Source organism: Adiantum capillus-veneris, chromosome 14, assembly GCF_014529385.1.
Source record: "Adiantum capillus-veneris isolate H3 chromosome 14, ASM1452938v2, whole genome shotgun sequence".
NCBI classification, from domain to species: Eukaryota; Viridiplantae; Streptophyta; class Polypodiopsida; order Polypodiales; family Pteridaceae; genus Adiantum; species Adiantum capillus-veneris.
This window is the reverse complement of record NC_140944.1, coordinates 36,162,105-36,181,958: the sequence shown is the minus strand read 5'-3', so window position 1 is coordinate 36,181,958 and position 19,854 is coordinate 36,162,105.

Sequence of the window (19,854 nt, the reverse complement as noted above, 5' to 3'; positions counted from 1 at the left end):
CCAGAATCGACAATAAAAAGTGATCCATCATGTACATGAAGTATTTTGTCTGGAGCAACTGAACATAGGACGCAACTTGTTTCTGGTACAATGTTGTTTCGATATTCAGTAGCATATGCTCTATTACGATCTGTGTCGAATCGACGCTTATAGCACAGATGAGTGGGATGATCAGATTGTCCACAATATTCACAAGACGAAGAAGAAGAAGAGTCTTTAGATAAACGTGGTTGTTTCAAGGTAATATTGTGTTCTTCATCATATTGACGTGCCCAACAATCATCTTCAGTATGGCCATTTCTGTTGCAATAAGAACATTGCTTATTAGGAAATTTGAGACGAGAGAAATATTACCACGACGGACATCTCTGCGGTTTCCTCGTCGAAATGGACACCTTTAAGCATAAAAAGCACGTTCCATCTGTTGTGACTCAGTCTCCTCTTGTGAAATCATAGATGTATGGTGACCAGCATTACAACATTCTTAACATTGAGAGTATTCAATTAAACACATGCAGGCTTGGTCGAAATCAAGACCATCTTTACTAGAGAGAATAGTAACAATGTTATCATAAGAAGAGTCCTTCACCGTATCAAGGAGAAGTGTAATTAGTTGCTTTTGTGGAACAGGATCACCGGCAGCAGCAAGTTGATTAATTATAGATTTGAAAGATTCAATATGTCCCGTCATGGCAGTACCAACTTTATATTGTAACTTGTTAAGCAATCCTCTCAAATAAAGTATTTCTGCAACAGATTTCTTCTGAAAGTTTGCAATAAGGTACTTCCATACGTCATGGGAAGTAGGAAGTTCATACATATCAAGCAAAAGGGAATCAATAAGAGCAGAAAGAATATATCGACAAGCTACTTTATCACGTCCTTGCCAATCCATATAGGCAACATTCCAATCTTCAAATATAGGTCCTTCAATGATAAGCATGTTATCATTATCCGTATCAATAGGCTGAGGTGAACAAACACGATTTCCAAGAACAAAATCGGAGAGTTCATTGCCTTTAAGAATTAACAACATCTTTGCTTTCCAGCTTGGAAATCCTTGGCCTTGGAAAGGAGGAACAGAACGCTGGCCAGAAGGAAAGCTGTTGACGAGAATATTCATAGCCATATCTTGTTGCGAGATGACGTATAAGATAAGATCGCAAAATCTGCACACCATATATGGTGAAGGTCGTAGTTGAGAATGAGACAAATATGAGGACTGCGTTCTGTCAACGATAAACACAAGAAGGATGCTCAAGGAACGTCCAAATATGTGAGAGACGTCATTCAAAAAAGGCAGGGTAAAGGAGACGTTAATAATAAAAGAGTCCTCAAAATAGAGTGGCGTGAGACGCAAGATTGACGGCCACAATACAAATAGAAAAAAGCTAAATCTTCTCAAAAAAGTTAACGCCAAAATAAGAAAAACGATCACAGACGCTTCACGAAGAAGTAAGACGAAGAAAGCTGTGTCAAGCTCAATTGCAGTAAAAACAGCATAACTTTCTGTTGCGAACTCCGATTGACACAAACCTAGAAATCAAATCGAAGAGCTCGAGGAGACGAACAAGTTTTGGATGAAAAGCATGATTGCGCTTTTCTCTTTCTCCAAATTTTGAGCAGAAGACCCCTAAAAATTGAGATGAAGTTCAGGGTGTCATCAACAAGAAAACGTAATCAACGATTAGATTGATAAGCAATAAACGCCACACAAAACACTAATCATATTCTTCTTAACACAAAACAACCACAGTTAACAAGAATCAACTCTCAAAAATAAAATTTGTAGCAATTTTGAATCTTACATGCTAATCGCATACACATACTGTTTTGTCACCATGAATTGAATCGGCGCATGATCGTTACCGCTCTGATACCATGTTGAGATGTAGAGAGAAAGAGAGAGAGATGAGACAAGAGACACACCATATACTCTCCCAAAGACTGATTTATATTGAGGACAAGATAAAAATATATAGGTGAGACCAAGTTGAGTAGAGTGAGCCATATATAGCTCCAACACCCAGCCCATTGGGTTTCACCCGTGGTAGAAAGCTTCTTCAGGATAAGTTGTACAGGGAAAGGAGGAAGATTCTCTACCCGTCTTCCAAAACAGCGAGAGCAGTAACCGAACCACTCTTCCCTAGGACATGGGAATATCCTTACCACTTCTTCTTCAGGATTGTCGAAGTGGATTAGTAGCACTCGCATGCGTTGTGAAAATTGGTAGGCAACCTTCCACCGCTTAGCTTCAGATTACTTCCTCTTTGGCAAGCTAGGTACAACCCGGCTTTCTGAGCTTGAAGCACTTGCTTGGCCAGATGCTTCTCCCTTTGGGGTCATGTGTTTCTAGACTGGCTTATCTTCTCCTTACCTTTGGCTTGAGCAGCCTCTTTAGGCCACTTTGGAGTAAAGGTTATAACTTTGACTGCAGTTTCTTTAGGGAAAAGAGGCCTCACCGTTTTCTTTCCTTCTTTGATGTGAATGACTTCTTCGCGATGAATGTCGATGTAGACGATTTCAGCCCTTTCGTTGCCTTCGTTGCTGGCACTCATTGACAGTGTGTCTTGGTTGACAACAGTGATGGCACTTCACCGACCTCCCACCTGATGCTCTCAATTTGTGGTTAGAACGAGCAACACAAGATGGAGAATTTACCTCTTGAATACTGACGACACTGCAGCGTGGCAGTAGTAATTCAATGAAGACGGCTAGTGTCTCCTTCATCTCCTCTTCTTCCGTCCTCCAATTAGAGAATTCCTTCAGCCATTCATCCATGATTGATAGTGGGCATCACTTTCAACATTGTAAATCAAAGGTTCTTAGAAGCCCTCCTCAGTGGGGGCACCAAATGATGGGAGCAAAGCGAACCCCGAACCTCGAACCCTGACGACCTCTAAAATGCCGGGGGCCGAATGGCATGCCTCGAGACTGTCACGGTAAAGAAAACAAGGGGCACCACCTAACTTTGAGCGACTAGGACGGAGACCACGATGATATGAACATTGCAAACTTAAACACACACACACACACAGATTGAGATTGACAAATGATGAAAACCCTCGGGGGTGTGAGGGAGAATTATTTCTGCAGTATTTACAACGACCTTCCTTACAACGAGGTGGCACACCGTGGTGATAGAGAAGTAGGGAGAGAGAATGGTGAAAAAACTACTTGGTGCGTTCTCTAAGACGACTCAATGATTGTGAAGCTTTCTACCAAGAGCGTGTATATGTGTGTGCATTGACCATTGGAGTCGAGAGGTGGGTGTGGCTTCCTTCACATGGTGCAATTCTCACAGCAAACCAACACACAAGCCCCCTCCTTGTGATGGCAATTAGTGTCAACTCTTCCCACTATAATCTACCAAGTGCTGACCCCTCGTGAGCTAACCTCTCGATAGTGACCTCTTAGTGCCAATTTATAGGTGTTGGCTGCTTGTATTGTGGTAATCTCGGTGTGATTAGAGTAAGCTAATCGGGGAGACAAAGCAAGTGGTGTGCTCGGTGTGGTTGACCCTTGCTTTGTTTTGGAAGGTTATTAAAAGATGAGAATCTCTAGGTGGGCCTTTGTGACCATCACCTAGAGAGGGGAAATTTACAAAAAGGAGAATTTTACAATGGCTTGGGTGAAAACTGAAGAAATGATGAACATAACCGACAAATTACTGAAAATGGCGTCGTGGTTGCATGATGCCAGCGAATGGTGTGTTGCCGGTGCGTCGATGTAGCGTGTACTTCTTTTCAGGGTCGGTCGGGGCATGCCTTCGGTGCATTTCTCCTCTTTGTTGTTGGCGGCGTGTGATTTGGGTCCTCCTTCTTTTTCGTTGTCATCGTAGTCGTGCAATCCTTTGGTTTTTTCTGTATTTGTGGTGCGTATATGCATGTGTGTGTATGTATGGGTGCATGTGGACGGATGTGTGTATATATAGATGTGGGTGCGTATGCGTGAGTGTGTGTATGTGTGTATTTGTATATGTATGTGTGTGAATGTAAGCTTGCGTGGGAACGGGGCTTGTATATAATATATATATATATTATATATGCTTTTCTTTTCTTTTTATTTTTTTCGGGTTGGCGGCATGCTGCAGCTATGCGAGGGTGAGTGAGGGGGGGGGGGGATGGTGTGTGTGTGTGTGTGTGTGGATAAGGGTGAATGTGTGTGTGTGTGTATTGTTTTGTATGTGTAGAGAGACAGAGAGTAAATTTTTGCTACACCTGTGCAGGAAGAGAGAAGGAGAGAGAGAGAGAGAGATATGCTGGGGCGGGCACTGTGTGAAGAGCGCCAGGAGGTGGCAGCGTGGCGATAGAGGGTGATGGGGGGGGGGGGGGGGGGGTTAGTCAACGGGTATTTTGGGAGTTATAGAGAGAGAGTATTTAATAAAAGGCGGCTCCCACGGGGGGGGGGGGGGGGGGGAAGAGAGTGTGTGAGGGTGTGGGGTGGTGATAGGGAATGGGTGAGAGAGGATATGGGGGGGGGGGGTGTGTGTGAATGAGAAGGAAATGGAGAGAGAGAGAGAGATTCCTTACATGGTCTGCGGGGCCACTCTCCCAAAGAGAGAGAGAGGATGGGTAGGTCTAGGTGAAGATAGGGGGGGGGGTATAAAGCTGGTGGTCCGCCAGAGTTGGGGAAGGAAACAGAGGGGGGCGAGGGAATATGGCTGAGAGGGGTGTGGACGAGAGTAGAGGTAGGGGTAGCAGGGCAAGGGAGGGAGAATGAGGCCGAGGGAAGGGTAAGGCGAGCGGGTGGGGAAGAGAGAGGGAATATTTCCGGCTATCGGCTTGCATAGAGAGGGAGAGAGGGGGTGTGGGAGGGGCGTGTGTGTATAAGAATGAGTTCGTGTGTGGCTATGGCTCGACACAGCGGGAGCACGCGAGAGAAAGCGAGAGAAGGGGGTGGATGCTTGAGCCACTCCTGGCGAGGGTGGTCAGTAAGGGGGGGTTATTGAGGATCAACGGGGTGCAGGAAAGAGAGAGAATATTAGAGAGAGAGAGTGTGTGATCGGCCATTGGTATGCAAAGAGGGAGATAGAGAGAGAAAATGGCCGGGCCAGAGAAAAGACTCTCTAAGAGAGAGAGAGAACTGATGATTTTTTATTTTAAAAGCTTTTGGGACTCTGCTTTTGGGCATCCCTTGTAACCTTTAAATTAGTGGTGAGGGCTTCACTTCTCAGAGCATCTGGACGCAGAGTCTGAGAGTAAAACCCTAGCCACACTCTTGTACTTTCATCTGATTAATCTAAAAAGAAATACCGAAAGGGGCACCAGTCTTTGGGGCCAATATCTCTAGCCACGGAACTCCGCCGGGCCAGTGAAAATCTATTGTGATATGTGAATTGTTTTGAAGTGGTTATTTGGTGCTATCGCGGTTGATTCATGACTTGGAGTGTCCAAGTCTGTTACAGTGGTATCAGAGCACCTGCATGGGCTGTGATGAACAGCGCCGGGCCATGAGCGAGAGAGAGAGGGAGAGAAAAATGGAATGGATGAGGGGAAGAAAGAGATGGAGGCCTACGAGGTTGGGGTATGGATGAGTTAGGGCCGCGAGGCTGGCCAGGGCATTGCTTAAACCTGCTGATGGTGTCGCTAAGGCTTCGGCAAGGGATAAATATTTTTTTCTTCTTTTTGTTTTTCTTTGATTTTCAAAAATCGGCCATCAGCGGCACAAAGGAAAAAATTTGGGACAAGGTTATGTTGATGGTGGAGCTCAAATATGTGTAATAACACACTCTTGTGTTGAGAAGATGGGTCTTACAGTGACTGGGGTGTCAGACTTCAGGATCAGATTGGCAAACCATCAGAAAGTAAAATTTTTGGGTGTTGTAATGAGCTTAGAAGTGGAGGCCATGGTTACATGCACTGGGAGCTGTTCAAGATTGGTGACGTGGTACGATTAGCCTCTATGGAAAGAGAGGTGCCAAGAAGCTATATAACATGGATACAAGGAAAGTATTGGAAGAGATTTATGAAGGTGAGGTTGAGTCTAGCGATGAAGACTATTCCACAGTGGACTGATCAGGATAATGATAGTACTACCAGCAGTGATGAGGATGCTGATGTTGCATTTCTTTTAATGGACAAAGAAATCCAGGAGTCTGGTTTAGTTGCATTTGCAAATGAGATTGAAGATGAAAGTGAAGGTCCTTTTGAAGTGATTAAAGGGCTGATGCAAACCAAGGTTGAATTATCAAAGAAGTAATAATTGATGGCACAAATGATCAGTGGAGACCTCTCAGCTATGGAGAAGGAGATATATTTGCACATGCTGGCTAGTTTTCTTGAATTCTTCATTACTTCATATGAAGAGATTAGAGGGTTCAAAGGAGAAGAGATGCATATAGAGCTTAAAGAAGGTGCTAATCCAGTGCAACAAAGGCTAAGAAGGATGGGTCAAGAGCAAATGGAAGCCTTGCCAGAAGAGTTGGACAAGTTATTGAAGGCAGGGTTCATAGTCCCACTGGAAACCACAGAATGGGTGAGTCCAATAGTAGTCAGACCAAAGAAGGATGGAAAGTGGAGGATTTGTGTAGATTTTAAACCCCAAATGCAGCCACTAAGAAGAACCCATATCCTCTTCCATTCATTGATCAGATACTGGATTCAGTGTGGCAGGTTATGAGAGGTACACTGTGTGTGATGGTTTTTCAAGCTATTTTCAATTGAAGATTTCTCTTAAATACCGAACAAAGATAGCTTTCATTACGCCATGGGGTTGTTACTGTTATGCGTTATTTCCATTTGGGTTGACAAATTGACCTTCCTTCTATCAAGAGAGAGAAAATTGGGTATTGGAACCATTCATTGGTAGTTGTGTTAAAGCTTTTATGGACAACTTCTGTCCCTACAGCAGTAGGGTTGAACATCATGAGAAGCTGCGGATGGTATTGGCTCGATATGATGAATGTGGAGGACAAGTAAATCCAAAGAAATGTCATCTAGCACAGCCAAGGGTGAAGTTATTGGGTCATATGGTGTGAGAAAATGGCATTGAGGGTGATCCTGACAAGGTTAAGTCTATTATTCTTCTTCCATCGCCTACGAGTACAAAGCAATTTGCAACCTTTTTACACAAAGTGAAGTACATGGCACTATTTATTCCATTGTCTTCGTAACTCCTTTATTCGTTACAACAAGTGGCAAAGCATGATTCATTGCAATGGGATATGACAAATGTGAAGAAGTGTTTCAAGAGGTGAAAGAGGTGTTAGGGGGATTGTCATCCGTGCAGGATCTTGATTGGGAGCAAGTGTTTTATGTAAATCCATCAGTAGGGGATGATGCCATTGGAGCCATGCTAATGCAAAAGGGGAAGGGTAGCCATTACATGAGGCCAGTGTATTGTGCAAGCCGAGTGAAATTGGTAACAGAGAGAAAATTCTTGAAAGTAGAGCTAGTGATGGCTAGCGTAATATTTTCTTATCGACGATTTCGTCATTACTTGCTACCATAACCTTTTGTTTTCTTAACGAGTTACACCTTTTTGCCACATATAACAAATGGCACTAACATGTCAAATGTGGTCAAGGAATGGGTAATTGAGATGCAAGAGTTTGAGTTCTCTTTTTTAGTGGAGGACAGTACAAGAGCTACCCTAGCTGATTTTCTGACTTACAAGGAGAATCCCCTTCTTGTTAAGGAAGAGGTGGTGAGAAGGGTAGTTGAAGAAGTGTCACAAATCAGAAATGCACATGTGTTTTTCTTTGATGGCTCATACAGAAAGAGCCATGATGTGGCTTCAGGGGGTATAGCACTTTACGAACCAAAGGGGAAGCTAGTATGTAAGAGAGGGTTCAAATTGGATGTGCATAGCAACAATGAGGCTAAATATGCTACTTTGGAAGCCGGATTACACATTTTTTTGAAGCATGGTATTAGAAGGTTGAGCATAAAAGGTGATGCCTTGTTAGTTGTGAAGCAAGAGTTGAGTGTGTGGAAGAGCAAGAACACCTCATAAAAGAAAACGTGTCTCAAAATTAAAGGCCTGTTAAAAAAGTTCTAAGCATGGAGCATCAGACACATTGAACGTGCTCTAAATGGAGAGGCACATGAAGTAGCTCAAAGCATGATTGGGGAGCTATTTGTGTTGAGGACCAATTTACCTCTTTATCATGGCCGAAAAATTTTGGCTCAAGAAGAGCAGTTTTTGCTAACAGGAATCATTTCGAAGGACATTCAGAAGTCTAAGAAGTATGCTTTTGTGCGTAGAGCATACAGGTACAAATTGATCAGGGAATTCTTGTACATGAAAGGGGATGATCTCGTGTTGAGACGTGTACCTTGGCAAGAGGAGCTTTATAGAGTGTTGGAAGAGAATCATGAAGGTGCATGTGGCGGACATTTTTCTCTAAAGATCACCTTGCATAAGATCTTGCAAGAGGGGTATGTATGGCCTAGTTTGCACAAGGATGTTCACCATTGGTGTAGGTCTTGGAATAGTTGTCAAGCATTTGGGAAGAGAGTGTTGAAGCCAGAGTGTTCACCATTGGTGGGATTCATGCAATAGGCCCGTTACCTATCACAAGCAGGGGCAAAAGCTATATTCTGACTGCAGTGGACTATCTCTCTAGATGGGCAGAGGCTATACCAGTATGAAAAATCACTCCAAAGGATGTGGAAAAATTTGTGTACGATGAAATATGTTGCAAGTTTGGGGTGCCCCTAGAGCCACTTTTGGACAAGGGGCCAGGATTTAGAGCTAAACTATTAGACTTTTTATGCGCAAACATGAAGATTAGGCACCAGAATACCACTCCTTATTATCCACAATGTCATGGCCTAAATGAAAGATTCAATGGTGAGTTGGTACAAATTCTCTCAAAAGTGACAGAGTACCAAGGAAAGAATTCAGATTTGAAATTGCCTAGTGCATTATGGGCTTACTCTACTTTGGTAAAGACAAGTACTGGGTTTACTCCATTTCATTTGGTATATGGAAAGGAAGTACTGTCGCCTGTGGAAGTCTAGTTGCTTGCGGTCAAGATGCTAGAGAAGTTGCTTGGGCTGCCTAGTGATGCATTCAAAGACAGGATCTTACAATTACAAGAGGTTGAGCTGGATAGGATGAGCGCACTGGAACATTATGGGTAGATGCAAGATAACGCTTTAGAAAAGATAAATGAAAAGTTCAAAAGTAAGGGTATCAAGAAACATGACTTGGTTTTGTGCTACAATAGTAAATTGAACAAGATATTTCAAAATAAGTTTCAAATTAAGTGGGAAGGTCCGTTCGATGTAGTCGAGTGTTTTCCGAATGGTACGTATTAGTTGGCTAACCTGGATGGGATTCTACATAAGTCATGGGTAAATGGATTGCATCTTAAATTGTATCATGCTAGATTGATGATGGTGGAGCAAGATGAGCTGTTTGCAGAACAAGTAATGTATGTGAGGGATGAGGATACCTGTGACACGGCGAGTCTCATATCTCTTTTAACTGCTACTGATCATGAATGATCTAGCAGGCTAGGGGATGAGCAAATTATGTAAGGAATTTTTTGGAATAAGTGAGTGCGCATATATACATACACATGCATGGTGCATTGAAGAAAGGATTGCCCATCTTCTAGACCAGGTGGTTGCGTGGGGCCCACATGTGTACAGGTAGGACAGCGTGTACATAGTACATCGATTTTCATTATCACCAGTACGAGTGTGTTTTTTCTATAATAATGAGGAGTTGGTAGTGCATAGAACTTCTCAAGGAAGTTGTCCATGGGCCGACAACATGAGATAAGCAGGTGCGCCAGATGGCATCTATTGGCGTTAGGAGGTTGAATGGGGTCAATACTTGCACATGGATAAGGGAGGACACAATGTGGGTGTTTTCTTGTGATGATTATGGAGAAAGTTCATAATGAGTACAATATTTGGGGCCACTTCACATGATTGCGGGTTGCATTATTGGAAAAAGTTGAGTGCCAAGTGTGCGGATGAATGTAGAAGGGTGACAAAAATACACTGCGTGGCCATTTTTTGGCCTGTTCGGGGTCCGTTTGAGGTCAATCGGAAGGCCAAAGGTGACCAAGGGATAAATTGAAGTGTGGACACTGAAAAAACTGAGAAAAAACCAGCAAAGTGTAAAGAGAAGAGGAGGAATAGCTGCAACTGAGTTTTTGCTGTTTTTGGAGCCTGTTTTGGTCATAAACTGCTCATCCGAGGTCGATGGATTTGAGTGCTTTGATATTGTAGACTGGGGTTTTTTGCCGCTTTGGACGCAATGGCACTGTCCATTTTGCCAAATTCCTCACTTTTTCTTGCTATTTTGGTTGTGTAAGTTTCTCCTGTGAGCAAAGTGGAAGGACAGAGGGACTGGAACATGCTAATCTCCACCTAGCCATGCCCTATATAGGCCCTTGGCCAGCTAAATATAGGGACCCACTTAACTACATGTCCATCTTGGCCCTTGGTGGTGACTGATCCTACCCTTGACCTGACATTACTCCCCCTTGGAGAAGCGTTTTCGTCCACGAAAACACAAGTGATGGTATCTTCATTATTGTTAGGGACTGGAACATGCTTATCTCCACCTAGCCATGCCCTATATAGGCCCTTGGCCGGCTAGATATAGGGACCCCCTTGACTGCATGTCAATCCTGGCCCTTCGCCGTGACTGGTCCTACCCTTGTCCTGGAATTCTTCGTCTCCACGACTCTTGAGCATGCAATCCATGCAAGACTAGAGAGAGACCACACCCACTTTTCTCCAATAATCCTAAGCTTTAATACCAATGTGAGACTATGGGAAGTATGAATGCCAACTCTTCACCTAGCTGTAATATCTTATACACACCCCCGAGCCGTGGTCAGACTTGCTTGTGGCTTGTGGCCCTTGGCCTTATAGAAAAAATTGACAACATGGAGATCGTGGGAATGGGGTAAGTCACCAAAATCTCAAGATGGTCTAGGAATCCTCGTTTAGATCTCTAAGTTAAATTACTCTACACTTTAGCCACTCTGGATGAGAGTTCGGCTTATATGTAAAGGGAAATGGTTATGGAAGCCTATATGAAGTCTAAGGGTGCGATATGGCTCAATCTTAGCATACAAAATAGTCTTCTACCCCCACCAGGACTAGGGTTCAATTAGGAGGACTTACTGGGAAGTTTATTGATAAATAAGTAAGGCCGCAACAACACTCATGTGGAAGGAAGTGACCAGGTACTGGAAAGGAACTGCTAGACATTGGTCCTTCTAGAGACCCATTATTGAGGACTTGGGCCAAAATAATCATTGGATTGAAATGGCCCAGAATCTCAGCAAGGGCTTTTACCTTGGATTCTTTTTGGGATTATCAGATAGGGGGTCAAAAATTCATGGAGCATCTGGAGTGCCTATGCAGTAATCTCTCACTCCAACAGAAAATTCTCATTGGCTAAAATCTTACTCTTCCTCCATTATCCACACTGGCAACTGATTTGGAAAGCTTGGTGAGAGGCGGAAGTGAAAAAATAGACCCGGTGGCCTCTACACCAAGACTATGCACAATGGCCTCATCATGGGGGATACACATTAGGGGCACCACCTAGCAAGATATGCGGCTAGGACACATACATATACACAATGAAGCATGCCATGGAAAACAATTTCAAGATCCACGCCCAAATGTGGAATGGGGTGGTCGGAGAATAAGGTGAGAGGAGTGGTGCATGAGTGAGAATGGGCTTGCTACTCGTGCATGTTAGTAAGCAAGATAATGAGGTAGGGGAAACTTGCGAGTATTCTCACTTATCATACAAGAGGTGGCGAATCCGCACACCTCAAGATGGAAGTAGCAAGATTATAGGAATATGAGAGGGAGAGAGAGAGAGTGTGTGTATGGTGGCGAATCCGCACACTTTTACATAAGCAGAAAAAAAGGCAAGGAACAAGCATACACCATACTCACAATGAGATGTATCCAAAGCGACACAAAGTATGGCACCAAGATAGAGTGTGTTGATTGCTTGCAAAAGATGAATACAATAGGTAGCGTATGGCAGGAAAATGAGAAGGGAACAAGATCGTAGGAGACATAATGGAGAGATGGGAGTTGATGGCGAGGAATATCATGAGTGTGTCCACCCTTCTTCTTCTTGAAATTGTGCCTTCAACCCTTAATTACAAGTGGTGTGGAGGTGTGGTGCTCATCTTTTGTGCATGGTGATGGTGATGATGATGGTGTTGTGATTATGTGATTAGGGTTCATGCTACAAGCATGTAGCACAAGAGTGTGTATGGATAGGTGTGTATGTGTGTGTGTTTCCCCTAAGTGAGCTCTCATGGCCTCCTTATATAGGGAAGGAGGGAAGGATTTAGCAATATTTCTATTTGAGGTGAGTGTCCCACTTTGGTGACTAGGAAAATGGGGTGCATGTGACTGTGGCTCCCATCTTGTCTCCTCATTATTTAAAATACCAGAGTCAATAGAGAGAGAAAAAGAGAGAATGTGGGTAGGATGTAGAGGATAGGAAATATTTACAATAGTCTAGCTTTGGATAGACATAAGCTTATTAGGGAGAGAAGAGAGAGGTAAGAAAATTATAAGAGAGGTTGTCGAAGGTGGATATTTGTTGATGAGGATGGATCCTCCAAAAAATGGTGATAGAATTACTCTAGACTAGCCAAGACCTCATTAAAAGAGCCTTGTCTCTTGTAATCATGCTTGAAGACTTGTAGAACCATAGCCATTCTAGAAGGAAGAAAAGTGGGGATGGCCTGTGTCACCATTACACAAGAAAACTGGGGTCCACTACAAAAATCATATCTCCGTGTTCATAACTCCAAAAATTCTGAAAAAAATTGAGCTAAAAGTTGAGATCACGAGCTACATCTTTCATGTTGAACGCTTCTTCAGATTCGGGGTTCTTCTTTACTTAAAAAATTCAGCCAAATAATGTATTATTTGTGGCTGCAAAAGTCTTTTGGTGGTCCCCTTTGAGTGGACTTCTCTCTTGCCTTCAAGTGTAAGCTCCTTCATGTGTATGAAAACATGACCTAGAGTGTTGAAAAGATTGGCAATCATCTAGATGGAGGTATTATTGAAATTTGAAAGTGGGGTTGAGGTTTGAAAATGAAAACTAGGGAATAAAATATTTGGTAGAGTGGAATAATATACATACATGAAAAAAAAAAATTAGAAAATACTAGAATATATATATTTAATATTTTTAAGATCAAAAGAGAGATCAACAAAGAAAGCTTACTTATTATGCTACATCGTGATTGATTAGCATAAGTATTATTTATTTAATAAAGGCTAAAACGTTAGTGAAAAAGGGAAGAAAAAATCAAAAGTAACTTATATAATAGGAAATACTTTTGGTAAAAGAGAAAAAAATATGGGGGGGTTCCCATGCATGGAAAAGCAAGCCTCATTAGCCCTCCCCCTAAGGCTAGAGGTATTCATGCCTCTAGCGTTGTACCTGATTCTTCTTCAATTGAGGTGGAGGAGTCTCCCTCCTCGGGGATTTCCATCATAGGTGTTTGATCAAATCTCAAAAAGTACTGCTTCAATCTCCATCCATTGACACGTGTTTTGTGGATCCTACCATCTGCATCCATCAATCGGTAACTGCCATTGGCGTAGCGCTTTCTAATGACAAATGGCCCCTCCCATCTGGGTGAAAACTTTTTATCCTTCCTAGTGTCAAACCTGTTATCATACCGTAGGACCAACATACCTTTCTTGAGACCTTTTGCCCTAAGTCCCTTGTTGAAGGTAAGTCGACGTTGCTCTGCCTGTGCTGCATAATAGTTGATAGCATCTTCTTTGTCTAGTTGAAGCCTCTCTAGATCAAGAATGTGGATGTGGAGATGAGAATTAGGACATTCCACCTGCCCAGCTAGCACCCTGAGACTAGCCAATTGTACTTCAATGGGTAAAATGGCTTCCTTACCAAACACCAAGTGATATGGTGTGAACCCAAGGGATGTGCGAAATGAAGTGCGATAAGCCCAAAGTGCAGCCATAAGATGCTTGTCCCAATCACTTTTGTGATTGTTTACATGCTTAGTGATGATCTTGCAGATCATACCATTTACCTTTTCCACCAAACCATTGCATTGTGGGTAGTAGGGATTTGAGTGTCGTCGTGAGATACCTAACTTCTCCATTAGCTCTCCTACAAGGTCTCCTCTAAAACCTGGTCCCCTGTCAGAAATTATTTCAAGAGGAGTGCCAAAACGGCAACAAATGTTTTCAAATACGAACTTAGCCACTTCCTTAGCTGTAATCCGGGTGGTGGCAACTGCTTCAGCCCACCTGGTCATGTAGTCCACACCCATGATGATATAAAATTTACCTGATTGGCTCCTTGGCAAAGGCCCAATAGCATCAATTCCCCATTTTTCATATGGTCCATATGAGATTATAGGAGTCTGTGGCTCATATGTGAGCCTCCTATCCCCTGCCTTTTGACATTCCTTGCATGTTTTACACCAATGATGCACATCCCTATGTAGACTAGGCCATACAAACCCGGCTTGTAGAATCTTTCTACTAGTGATATCAAGTGCAAAGTGTCCTCCACAAACACCATCATGGCAACTTGAAATGATTTCAGTGATATCTCTAGAGAGAGGTACACGCCTAAGAATTTTATCCTTACCCTTGCAGTAGAGGTCGTCATTGATAAGGCGGTATTTTGTTGCCTTGCGCACAAGCCACTGCTTTTGGCCCTTAGTAAGATCCTTAGGGCACTCTCCTGTGTCCAAGAAACTCATGATGTCAGGCATAGCATCGCTACCTTGGAAGAGAGGCAGCTTCAACTTGATAGCACCCACCACTGAAACATCTTGCAACTTCTCTTTAGCTAGAGCATCTGCTTCTTGATTTTCTGCTCGAGGGACATGATGTAATTGTACAACTTGAAGTTTCCCTAAAAGTTCCTTGACTTTGCGCAAATGGCCTAGCAAGATATGATTTTTACAAGCCCAAGTTCCTTGTATTTGTTTTATTAAAAGCATGGCATCACCAAATACATTTAACCTTTGAATGCCCTGTGTCACACACCACTCTAACCCAAGAGTTAAAGCTGCATATTCTGCCTCATTGTTAGAGTGAGAATCCAAGAGATTCCTAATGGAGAAAACCTTGTCCCCTTGCTCGTTGAAGATGACAATGCCTGCTACAGCTTTGTCCACTTTCCTCTTGTAGGCTCCATCAAAGAAAAGAGAGTGAGCCTCCTCTACCTTAGGGACTTCCAGCACAGGTGTAATATCTTGATCATTTCGCTTTATCTTTAGCTTCTTTTCATAGTGGCGATGAGTGAGAATACCTCCTAGACTGGCCCTTGTGGAGTTCTCCACTTGCATTGTGTAGTCAAACTCTTGTAGCCTTGTGAGCCATTTGGAAATCCTAGAAGAAACATCCATGTGCTGCATTACATAAGGAAATACTTCTTCCATTGTTAAGATTATGAATGGTCTAGACAATAAATAAGAGCGAAATTTGGTGGTAGCAAACATTAATGCAAGCACCATGTGCTCCACTGCCGTGTATCCCTTTTCTGATGGGGTCATCATTCGACTAGAGAAGTAGATAGGACGCATGAAAGAAGTTTGAGGATCCTTTTGCATCAATACAGCCCCAAGTGTGTCATTGCCAACACTAGGGTTTACATAAAATGGCTCGTCCCACTTTGGAGGTGCTATGGTGGGAAGTGAAGCTAGAATTTGTTTTACCTCATTGAATTGTTGTTCATTTTCTTCACTCCAAGTGAAGATCTCTTGATGGGTAACTTGTTGTAAAGGGAGAACCACTTGGGAGAGCAAGTGAATGAACCTACTCAAATACCTCACCTTTTGAAGAAAAGAGACGAATTGCTTTGTTGTGGTGGGAGAGGTCAAAGCCACCAAGGCTTGAACCTTGCTTGGGTCAGCTTCAATGCCGTTGGCCGAGATCACATGGCCAAGAAGAGTAACATTGCTTTCACCAATGTGGCATTTCTCCACATTGAGTTGGCCACCCAAAGCTTGCAGCCTAGCTAGACCTTCATAAACTTTCTCCAAATGAAGAGAGCGAGAGCTATAGATGCAAAAGTCATCAATAAAAACACGGATTGATTTTCCAAAGAATGGCTAAAAAACAAATGTCACACATCGCTGAAAAGTGGCTGGAGCATTAGTGAGACCAAAAGGCATAACTCTGTAAGCAAAACATCCCCATGGTGTGATGAAGGTTGTCTTCTTTTGATCTTCTTCAGCGATGCTAATTTGGAAGTAGCCTGAGTAGCCATCACATATCGTGTAGCGCTCATGTCCTGCTACCTCATTGAGTATTTCGTCTTGAAAAGGAAGAGGAAAATGGTCCCTCTTTGTGGCTGCATTAAGAGGCTTGTAATCAACACAAACCCTCCACTTACCATTCTTCTTTGGTGTGACTACCACTGGAGAAACCCACTCTGAGTCTTCAACAGGATAGATAAAACTGGCTTCTAGCAATTTCCTCACCTCTTTGAATAGGGCGTCTTGTTGAATTACTCCTAGCCGCCTGAGCTTCTGCACTACAGGTTTACTTCCCTCCTTGAGCTTAATGTGATGTTGAACTATTGTGATGCCAGTGATTTTATCATATTCATCAATGAACAATGTGGTAAAATTACTTAGCATCAAAATATAATCTTCACGCTCCTTCCCACACAACTCACTAGAGAGCATTTGATGTAGCTTACTTGCTTCTACCAAAGGTTGTATACCTGGTGTCTCCCCTTGGCTTGATGATGAGGCATCAGGTTGCTCCATCTTCTTAGGGTCCTTGAGAATGATCCCCATCACCTCAATGCTACTGTCACTTTCTTCACTCACTGTTGACTCCTCCTCTGAAGTGGTTGAAGATTCACCACTAGAAAACTCATCCTCGGAGGTTTCTAGATCCATGTCGCATTGTTGACCTATCTTCATGTCGTAAAGTATTGGCCTCCCTTTTGCAACCTTCATCTGGATTATACCGGTGTCCCAGTCCTGCTTAGCTCTCATAGCCATAAGCCAAGGCCTCCCTAGGATGATAGGATAGCCCTCCCCTTTGTGTGGCATGACAAAGATGTCCACATCTACCTCGGTGTTGAATGCCTTTATCCTAACTGCATTTATGACACCAACACATTGAACTTTTAAATTATTTTCCATTTTGGCTCGGCATGGTGCCGGCCGACTCACCTCTAAACCGAAACGGTGCATCATTTTTTCACTCATGATGCATATTTGTGCGCCACCATCGATGTAGATATTGGAGATGTGTTGCCCTTTGATGTAAGCATCCATCACTGGTAGTATGTCGTCTAGATTCCACCCAGAGATAGCCCCAGCTATCTTTGTCTTTGGTCACCTCGTGTTAACCATCTTTGTCCATTGTCTCCTCACCCTAGGTGCTAGGTGGAGTAACTGGGGCCAGGTGATTTTTGTGCCCTGCACAGAAACATTTTGAACCAAATCATATGGTTTAGAACATTCACCCAAAGAGAAATCTACAATGTCAATTTTACGTCGTGAATTGGACGGCTTTTTGCTAGATTCCCCTTTATTCTTCATCTTTTCTTCCTTTTGAGAAGATTCACCATGCCTAGCGCGTTTTACCCCAATGGCATCTACTCCTTTAACCTTGGTCTTATCCTCCTCCACTTTCTCCTTTCCCTTACCTTCAAGACTGATGACGCTTACTGTTTGATTGCCAACTGGTGGTGGGGGTAAGGGTGGAATGAGAGGTTGTGGTGGTGGTGGTGGTGGTTGTGGTTGAATCGGTGGTTGTAAGATTTGCATGGGTGGTGCTTGTCGTGGTGCCCTCGGTGGTGGTGGTCTTGCTCTTGGTGGTGAAACCTGGTTTTGTCTGGCTCCTCTGTTGAAATTCTGCCTCCTTGGTTGTGGACAGTAGTACATGCCATGACCATCCTCCCCACAATTGTAGCAGTGGTATTCTTGGTTTTGCCTTCGTTGTCCTCTCCCTTGCTCTTGGTTGCGATTGTGTGCATGCCCTTGTTGTATCAAATGGACTGAGAGATTCTCAAGTTGATTGGTGATTCGGTTGAGCAGGTCTTGCTGATCTTCAATTGGTTCTTGTGGTTGAATCCTCTGGGCGACTGTTGTAGGTGGTGCTAGAGGTGGTGGGGTCCTAACGGCTTCCTCTCTATCGATATTCCTGGCTTGTAGGCGCAACTTCTTGTCTTTAAGGCGGGCCACTTCAACTGCTAGCTCATACGTAGCAGGAAACCTTCCCTTCACCTTCTCTTTAAGAGTTGGCCATAACCCAGCCGATCCTTCTTTAGGAAATCAGGTGCCCCCTCATCCTCTCTTAGCAATGCAACCCATCGCCCCCATAAATCTACAAACTTTGACTCATATGATGCGTATTCCAGCATACTGCCCTGCTTCAACTCTGTCAACAATTGCCATAGTTTCTCTGATGTTGTGCCCTCTCCAAAACGCTTGACAAAGGCTGCCCTTAATAAGTCCCACCGTTCCTTGGTTTCCTGTGCCAAGGCATTGTACCATGATCTTGCCTCCACCTTCATTAGAAGTGGGAAGATGCGCAAGTGCGAAGCATCATCATCTCTCGCAGAGATGACACATGCTATTTCCAAGTTGTCTAGAAATTCTGCAGCATCCTCGCCCACCTTACTAGTAAAGGTTGGAAATGCTACACTTGCCATGATTACTTAGAGAGAGCTAGAAAGACACACTTCTTAACTTGCAAAATTTTTTTCTTCTTTACAAGGAGGCGTGTATACCCTATTATACTAGGACATAGATTAAAACTTCAAACGGTACATTGCCTTGTACCAAAGGTAAAACAAATGGCTGATCTGATGCCAGAACCTCAAAAAACCGCTCCCCACCCGGCATGGTGTCAATGACGTGCTGGTAGTGAATCTTCAAGTCCAATATTACCTTGATTGAGCATACACGTGTTGGTATGTGTGATCTGTCTTGAGGTAGGTTGTCCTGATTCATGTGAAGCTTAGATGTGCTTAGTCACTATCCAAGCTTGTAGGAGAGGGTGGTGTTCTTTCCTGAAACAAACTCAGTAGATCCCTAGTTTCTCTAGTGAGAGTGTGAGCCAATGCTTCTGTTATATGTGCTGCAGCATCAGGTGCGACTTGAAAACTGACTATGATAATTACCTCGATGACTTGAGTTACCCGATTCTCAAAGTAGAATAGTGTTGATTCTCTATTGTGCACAGCTCCTTCCATTTTGTTGTTGTTGGTTGGTTGTAGGTTGCGGACATGGTTTCCACCTTCTCCTTCTTCTTCTTGGCACTTGGCCTATGTATATCCACTGGGTTTGGCGCGTTGGTTGACTCTCCCACTTCAAATCGATTACCGTTACGCCTGGCACTCGAGCTTCAATGGAGATGCGGAGTTCGTGTAGTTGTGCTTGGAGCTCTTCTTTTTCTGTCGTCCAGTTAGAAAATCCTTCATACTCATTCATCCATTCACAATAGTGTAGGGTTTTCAGTCTTGTAAACTGAAGGGTTTCAAGAGCCATCCTCAGTGGCGGCACCAAATGAGCGGCGGAAGTGAAAAAATAGACCCGGTGGCCTCTACACCAAGACTATGCACAATGGCCTTATCATGGGGGATACACATTAGGGGCACCACCTAGCAAGATATGCGGCTAGGACACATACATATACACAATGAAGCATGCCATGGAAAACAATTTCAAGATCCACGCCCAAATGTGGAATGGGGTGGTCGGAGAATAAGATGAGAGGAGTGGTGCATGAGTGAGAATGGGCTTGCTACTTGTGCATGTTAGTAAGCAAGATAATGAGGTAGGGGAAACTTGCGAGTATGCTCACTTATCATACAAGAGGTGGCGAATCCGCACACCTCAAGATGGAAGTAGCAAGATGATAGGAATATGAGCGGGAGAGAGAG